Below are 9,370 nucleotides of genomic sequence, written 5' to 3'. Positions count from 1 at the left end.
CACACTTTCTAAAATGTTGATTTATATTTCACAGGACTTGCTGACAGGATACAAACAATAACAAGATCAACAATTTTCATGTATATTGATAAACGATAAATAGCGATTTAAGCATATCCGAAGATGTTGCGTTCATCGGATGATAATCACAATTTCATGAAAGGCAGTTTATTTAAGGAATGGAAGTTGAGGGGTGAATATTATGCCGTGAAACAGCATCGTTCATTATTGTAGAGAAGAAGAAGGTGGGATTGAAATAGAGAATTGACTGAAGTTATTTTGTGATGCTTGGGCCTGGACGGTGGCTTTGAACTAGTCATGCAACTAATACAGTTTATGCATGCTGCTGTCATATACTTCTTAGATACATCAATAGATACATCAATAACGACAATAACGACATGAAGTATTGATAAGAAAACACAATTTATCATAGAAACAGGTAAGAGGGTAACAAGAACATCCGTTTGGTACATTATTTATTTTAATAAATTATACATAATACAAAACGAAGTATCCAAAAGAGTTATCAAATTTAGGTAATATTTGGTCCAATGGTCAGAACTTTGTTTTTAACGACACCGTTATCAACTTTTAAACGTGAAATAGTTGAAGATATGGTTAAGTTTTTAAAGCTGAAATGTTTGTCTCAAATCATGTCAGAATAACGGCAGATTGCTAATGTATCCATTAAATTTACAGTGCAATAACTATTTTAAAGATAACACCGATGGAATTACCAACGATGTTAATGCAAAACATCACCATTATTCTACACAATCAGCGCAATTTTAGTTTCTAGCGATCCCTACAATCTTTAGATGTTTAATGTTGGTTCTCTCAATGTATTTTTATGAAATTAATAATGCTTAAAGTAGGAACATAAATCAAATCCGAAACATAATCTATTTTTGCGTTGAAGCATTCAAAGTATCACCATCGTTGTTCAACAACATGTATACATTTATCTATCAATAATTCAAATGCGAAGACATAGAGACAACACCATTTGACATAAATTGTTCGAATGCTACTGTTGAAAGCATTTAACAAGCTGAACAGAAAGGTATACAAATGTCTAGTGTGGACAAGTTATTGTTGTTGTTATTTTTGTCATTTGCACACGCCTATTAGGTTTTGTCCTTTCCTCGGTAAACGACATCCCCTTTCTTCCATATCTTGCAATTACCCGTGTTCCTATCGAGATGGCGACGTGACACTAGATATAAAATCGTCATACAAACGGAGACTAATAATACAAACTAGTGAATAATCTTTAGCAGTTAAAAAGACATACATAAAATAATTGAATAAAACTTTAACTATTATAAAAGGTAATATATTTAAAGGTGTTTTAGTACTATAGAACTGTTTTCATTGTGCAAACTAAACAGATGGCAATTTATACATTATTTGAGGGAAACAGTTCTAAATCTTTATATCTTCATGGCTATGTAAGTAATGATGATAAGAACTTACTAGCATACTCATTTTCATCTCATGTCGAAGGTTAATTGATACATGTTTTTATATTATGTTTCGCTGTTATAACGTTGAATTATACAATACTCGGCGGAAAGTGAGACACCATTACCAGGCTTTCGGAGCACAAACTCATCGTTCAAATATTCTGCGTGTAACAGAGTTGGAGCCCCATGATTAAACAAGACAGATGACTGGACCACCAGTGGTCTACTGTGTTTCAGTTCAAAAAGATGAATCATTATCAACTTTTGTTGTTATGGTTGTTACGGCCCGAAGTTAGAACACATGACATAAAAATATATTTTGTGGATGTTCGACAGCTGTGGTCAATCCTTTTGTCATGGTTTTGGAATGTATTCTGAATACAGCATGTACCTCGAGGCTTTTAGGGCAGCTTTAAAAGCGTGGAACAGAAGGTTTATAGAATTACATGTATAACGTATTTAATTTATCATCAAGGGATAAGTTATTTTATCATAATATGATATATTATCTTTTTTAAATAGTACAGTTAGTTCATTGCCATTGATCGAATGTTTTTTCACAGCACTGTAACCATTTTTTAGGGAGTATAATTATCTATTATTTCATTTGCTGACGTTTTGCCTTAAATGAATTTTAAAATTATAAGCATAGACCCTTGTTTTGCGTACCGCATTATACAACGCTAGTAATATCTGCTATATGTAATTTACTACTTATAAACTGATTTTCATCTTTGAAACTTCAATTTGAATTGTTATGAAATATTAACAATTTTTTACATTTCATTACATGCTTGCAAATAGAGAATAAACAATCCAACACATAATGTATTTTCTGAAAACAATTTGTTCTTAGCTACCGGTACATTTCTTCTAAAATTACTTTTTTTAATTATTCATTCCTTTTCTTAACTAAACTTTCGTTGTTTGAATTATAATGATGTCACGTCAATTTCTATGTGTGGGTTGGAGGCACACACCCTGGATATCTAAGTTTAGCTTAATTGTCAAGAGTATGTTTTGGTGTTAACCCTTTTTTTTTTACGCTACGACTCTGAAGTATGGGGCTTTTTGATAATTCGCAAACAGATAAAGTATTATTATTATTTATATTTTATATTACGTTATGTAATGTTTGACTTTTTTATAGGAAATCTCGGATCTCAAGAGGGTGGTGCGCGGTGCACAGAAAGTAATTATGTGACAACATTGTTAAATAATAATAAGTATTCAAGGCGCTGGATTCTGGTTGAAAATAGATGAATATTTCGTACCCAAAAGGCGGAGGGAATACACTTTCTGATGATCATAAGTAAGTTCTAACGACAAACTTTTTCTCTGGTGGCATTGTTATTGTTATAAATTAAATCTGATGTACATGTATATTTCAGTGCAATATTAGAAATATCCTTGTGGCCCTATTGGTCATCGCCGTACTGGCAACAATCGTCCTCATGTCAGTAGACGCCTGACTGGCCGGGCGGCAGCTCCGATAGCCTTCCCTTCCAGAAGTGCAAGGGGCACCGGCCATATACAGACAACTGCTTCCGGTTGGAATTATAGTCGCAACAGGTGAAAGAAACTTCCAGTCAAATGCTACCGCGTTCTCATTATGGACACCGTCTTCCAGTCCAAAAGTATTAGAGGGAGTGTGGGCGTAGTTATGAGGGATGCGATGAACACAAAAACGGTGTAGTTAAGTGAATTTTACCATGTCCTGCATTGTAAGAATTCATTTTAACCAATAAAGCGTACTTTAATTTACTCGCAAATCGTTACTTAAAAGTTAATACTATTATAAGAAATGATGAAGACCCTACTTTGGTGAACATACCGAGTATCCAGGTCCAGAATGGGCTTACTCTAAAAGATTCTCCGTTTGTTCAGCTTTCTGCATCTCCCGGAACACATTAATTGGATACAAATAATAAACAATAGACAGGCTTAGATAACGGCATGTTAGTTGTTTTTACATAATGAATAATGTTGTTTTCTCTGTGAAATGGTATAAGGCCATAGCAAATTAATCATCCTTTCAGAGGTGACGTTGGTAACATATGGTGCCAAGTGTATCAGGTGGCATGACATATCATAAGGCTAAAAGGCACAGTACTATAAATATACCATGGATTGTGCAACGGAACAGTAGATTTGTGAAGATCATACTAAACTGGTAAGTTTTGTTTCAAATTTGCTATAGTTGGTTGTTAATGGTTAATTGTAGAAAACATAGTCTTGATAGCTTAAAACAGGTGGAGTTTTGTGCAGTTGTTCCAGGTTTCTCGTTTGTGTTTTTTAGTGTTTTATTTGTGTTCTATGTGATTAGCGTTTCCCCTGTGCAATTAAACATGGTTAATGTTTAAACTTTTAGCTACTGAGCTTGTTTCGGTAGTTTTTCATATTTATTGACTACTGCCTGCGTTGCAAAATGATAAAGTATTGTAAATATCATTTCATTATTAAAACATGGGATCAGAGAATAAATAATTACAATACGAGTATATACAAATTGCTTCCAGTTACTATATACATGCATTTATTGCATGCTTATTATGAAAACTTTAACTGTCTGAATAGAAGGGACGTTGATTACACCCAACAACAGAAATGAACGTAGGTTGTCTCATTTTAACTCAAGTGAATATCTCGAAACAAAGATATTTTTTGTTCAGTTCTGGGAACGCTTATTTGACATTTTAATTACTTTTTGTAAATTAAGTTCGTGATACTTAATGAAATTCTTGATCTTGTCTATTCTTTATGTCATACGCTCGTTGGGGTGCTGCTTATACTTATGTGGATATATATGTATTGGAAAAGCTATTAAAGCTGCACTCTCACAGATTGAACGTTTTGACAACTTTTGTTTTATTTTTTGTCTTGGAACGCGATTTTTTTGCGTTAATATCTGCAAACCAATAATAAAAAACCTGCTGACAAAAGATCAAATTGCAGCTTATTTCCTTCCAAAAGTTGATGTTTTATGCATTTTTCTTAAACCGATAGTAGCGGTTTAAGCCATAAAACATTAAATTTGTTATTGAAATATGTACAATAGTGAACACAAAGATGCATGAGTTGTAATGAATAGTACAACATAAACTGACATAACTGTTATGTATTATGTTAATATACCTTAGCAAGCATTTATGACGTATAAGCTTCGAAATACAAAATATGAGTTCTGTCGAACCTCGTTGGCTCGACCTCAAAGAGACCAGCGGGAATAACGTGAGTCTTGGAAAGTTCGAGCCAAGCGGCCAATGCATACCTTAAGTATATAAGAAACAGTTCCTTACATTGAGTCTAAGCAAACGAGGAATCTGGGACAAAGAGAGTTTGCGCCAACGGAGTTCGATTGTAATAATAATGTCATTAACGTTTTGATATAAGCACGTTTTAAAAAAGTTATCAAGGTACGGAACCAAAACAATCAAGGAGGGTTAATCGGGTTCGACAATTATTTTATTTTTTTATGATGAAACATGTTGTAGAAATAGTAATGTCGCTACGGAAGAAAGTTTTCATGGAGGAAAATTATATCGCTAAGGAACAGCTAATCCTGACCCAAATTCCGGTCAAAATAGCTGCTTACTGATGATATTTAATAATGTGCTTTATTCCTCAGAGCAAGATGTCGAAAATCATCGCTGTTTTGGTGTTGTTTGCCCTCCTTTGCTCCGTCACTCTTTGTCAAGAGTCGTGTGGCGTTTATCACAGCAGCGCATCGCCAAATTGCTCGGGCAAATCCCCACGTGAAGATGTCTGTCGCCGAGCGGACCACCTGTGGACGTTCAGGCGCGGAGAGTGCGTGAAGCTTCCGGTCAAATGTTACAGCCGCCTTATGATGGACAACGCCTTCGAGTCGAAGGGCGAGTGTGAAAGATCGTGCAAAAGTGGTTATTACTGGTAGAGCTATTGGCAATTGTGTTGTGCATCCAAATTTGAAATGATAAAGACTCGCTATGCTTTGGGACTACTTTTCGCTTATCTGTGAATTGAAATTCTTTTGAATTTTTTTTTTTCGAAAACTGTGTTGGGGCAATGTTTTATTGGTGTTTTTGTTTGATCGTTCAAATTCATACAATACATAACTTTTCGTCTTTTTTCATGCCCTATACCTTTAACAGATCATAGTTCTATATGTATTTAAATAAACTTTAGCTATCCTCTATATGTTTCAGTGTTATTACACTATCGTTTTGTCATAAGATGTCAATGACACCGAGGTTAAACACGTCCTTGATAAACTTAAAGTTCACAAGACAATTTGCACTAATGAAAAAAGACATAAAATGCAAAAATAGTTGATCGCTCTTTTCAACAGATTGATACGACAAGATAAATAGTTCCCTACTGAATGGAAACTTGATTTATTTAATTACTTTAGAGAATTGTTAGTCGGACAGAGGTGTGTATATATTTTTTAATGACTAACAATCTACAAATATTGTTCATCAAAATACAATCAAGGCCTTTGAAAGGGTATTACACGGGGGTCTCATTTTCAGACTCTAAGGATATGGAATATCAGGCGACGTATTAAGAGGGTTATTTACTGAATAGGTCTTAACGAGTGTTTATTGTGTGTTTTTTTCCAATTTTGAGCCGCTCACACTGGGGGTCGCACAGGGCTCACCCATAGGCCCAAATATATTTTATCACTTATTGATTTAATGGTAACGATATCGCTTACACCAATGCGAGCCCAAATATACACTTTTGCAGATGATAGCCCTCTCGCCAACTCATCTCTAACCCTTATTACATGAACACTACAATTAATTATGTTTTACAAAATGATTCCTACTGGCTAGTAAAGTTCAATCCTTCTTAATCAAACTGATCTTGTTGTCAGCAATCTTTTAGCATGGTTGCAGATATATAATGCAAAATCTAGCACTTTCGAGAGGCAAAAAAAAGTGTAGAAAACGGCAATATCTAGTGAGGAGTGCAGATTTAAGAAATATAACTTTAATTTCGTTTCGCCTACACTATACTAAGTATTTAGTGATTACATAAAAAACGTATAAGAGTGAATAGCGACATCTAGCTTTTAACTTACGATGTACGCGTGGCAGAAGACTCTTTTCTGAACGTTTTAAGTAAAGGGAGATAAAAGATAAATGCTAGGAGAATTCAAAGTTTAAGTGTAGTTATCTGTTTGATAGCAAGATCGCCATCGCATTACTTTGTTAATTTAGAAGAATGACATCGACTAGTATTTAAATCTGAAAATTAGTTTAATAATACAACCGTAATGTTTAAGAATTTAAATAATACAGATGATGGAGTTAGCCATCAATCTATATAAGTTTGCTGCTAAAAATGGTTAATATTCAATGTAAAACGGATTTCAAAAGTTTATAAAATACTTTACAATTATTTTGATAATTCTTAGCAATGACTGAATACACAATTTGCTTGATGTTTTACTTAGACTCAAATAATGACTCGCCATTCTATAAGAAAACACTGAATTCTGCTCATAATTTGTATCGTTTAAATCAAAGAAATAACTTACATTCTTGAGCATTTTGATGATGCATTTCTTGATGTTCAGTGCGTTAAAATAGAAGTGAAAGCATTAAAGCGGACTTGGTTCGAGTAAGCGAGAATGGCACCGGATTATCCCATATTTTACATTCTCAGTTAAGCTTTAGTTAACTATTTCTACAAAGGAAGGAGCGATCATACTACATTAAACATATTTCTTTTTCAAAATTATGGGTTTAAATGTTTTTAAATTTGCCCAAATAGACGCACTTTTGACAAAAAAATGCCGAAATGGCCGTTTTTTTGTTAATGATTGACAGTTTTATGACGTTTACATACGTGTGCGGCATTCTGCTAACCAGTTTCAGCAAATTTATCCAAATGCTTTCCCCATAAAAACTCTATGCAAACTGTGACTTCATTAACTGGCGAACAATGCCGCCAACTTCGAAAAAAGAAAAGAACCGTACTGTGTTCCTTTTTAGCCTCGACATTTAGCAGTATCGCCTACACATTACATTCGCTAAACATTATGATGTCCAACTCTAATCAGTTTTGTTGTAGGCTAATAAATTGTTTAGTTCGATTTATTAATATTTCCTTTTTAAAGTGTGTAGTGCATGAATAAAATGAATAAACGCTAACTGCCTACGTTTCACCGCTATTTTATTTCCCTAATATTTCTTCGGAGGTAGTAAAATACAAAAGCGTCCTGTCAGCTATGTAAAACAACGAAGAAGCTTTGCTTTATAAGGTAAGATTTGAGAATTGATAGCTATTAAGAATTAAAAATATTGTTTTCTTACCTGGACACTGAATTGTTTCAAGGCAATCCTTTTTAAGTGCTTAATTTAATTAAATTAATTAAGCGCCCAAGCCACAACAAAATGCCTAAAGTGAGTAATACAAGGGGAACTACTACTTCAAGCAGAAATTGAGAATAAACGAGCCGTGTGGCGTGCGGTTAACGACACGAGTGGAAGGCTTTCCGCGTCTGACTAGAGGACACACTTCGCAAAACTTACATGCGCGTATATATCAACTAAAACTGAGCCCTGGTTATATCAGGAGCCACCTTGATGGCGACGAGGGACATCTTGCGCCTTCCAAGGAAAAAAGTGGACTTATTCGTGTTCGTCTTCAAAGTCGCCACATAGCAGCAAGCAATACACCAAAGGGATATAACGATTCTAATTAGTTGTTTTATCAGTTGTTATGACTACCTCTTCGCCGTTAAAAAATGAGACCATTAAACACCGATATACTGTCGCCAAAATAACAGCATGGCTATTTCTTTCTGATTATTTCGTATGGAGTAACAAGTATTGCGTTTGTGTTAATAAAAAAGCATCGCTCATAGCCACAATATTAGCTATGCCAGCCTCTGTTCAAAATAATTAAAATGACGAAATGTGATTCGAAACATCACTACAATAGTATGCGAAAAGCTACAGAAACAAGCTCAGTAGGCAAAAAAAAGTTTAAACATAAACCCGGGTAATAGGCGCCACTCGGGTAAACGCCAAAGACAAGAACATAAAATTCACAACAAGTACATGAAAGAAAAGATAAAACTCCACAAGCAGACAGTGCATACATACTATATTTAAACAACACTAGGTATGTTATCAAGGATTGTTAGTCGGCCTTTGGAACGGTATATTGGTTAAAAAATGTATATTAAATGAATCTCTCAATACTCTGGCTATGCCTCATGTTTCGTCCTGTGTATTAACAGAACAGTAAATTGATTAACAACGAAATACACATGTCAAAAACAGGCTAAATACCCCACACAAATATCCAAATAAAACACGCATTTGCTATATATTTTTCTAATACTGACACTGTAGTTAAACGAAGCCTTGTGGGCAAAAAGAAAAGACTGAAAACATACTCTTTGAAATTATTTGGTGCATACTCAGATTCGAGCTACGTATTTATAAATAATAATAAATTCGAAGAATCAACATTTTGTCATTCGCCCATGCAAAAAAGACCAACATAAGTCGCATGAGAGTTGATCAATTGCGTGTTTTCGATCGATTATACCAATATCCACTAAACTATCCAATTACTTGTTTTTCTTATTCAAATATGAGATTTTTCTTGCTGCCAACCTATGGCTAGTGAGTTCACGTCCAATCTGATGTAAATATTAATGGTTTGAGAGTTAATTCCAGTAGGAAAACACAAAAGTGTAATGAAATTACAGAATAGTTTTAAAGCTGTTTTAAAGTAATTAATAAAGAGTTATAAGTTTATTGAACATGAATACACATGCAATAGTGGTCGTTCTGATACCAAACAGCACTAACAGTTAATAATTTTAATATTTTTCCACACGAAGAGGTCCGCGTAAAAATGATTTGTATAAAGCGAAGAGCGGCATGCGACTCTCGGGA

The 9,370-nt window shown here is 34.3% G+C and overlaps 1 long non-coding RNA gene across 1 annotated transcript; it reads left to right on the top strand.

Moving 5' to 3' along the window:
- The first annotated feature begins 3,576 nt into the window (after nt 1-3,576).
- On the top strand, nt 3,577-5,643 carry LOC128239760 (uncharacterized). The gene is made up of 2 exons (XR_008261915.1): nt 3,577-3,642; nt 5,098-5,643. It is a non-coding gene; the product is annotated as an uncharacterized LOC128239760 (long non-coding RNA).
- Nucleotides 5,644-9,370: the final 3,727 nt, after the last annotated feature.

Source organism: Mya arenaria, chromosome 7, assembly GCF_026914265.1.
Source record: "Mya arenaria isolate MELC-2E11 chromosome 7, ASM2691426v1".
Classification (NCBI taxonomy): Eukaryota; Metazoa; Mollusca; class Bivalvia; order Myida; family Myidae; genus Mya; species Mya arenaria.
This window is presented reverse-complemented; position numbering and strand designations above follow the sequence as displayed.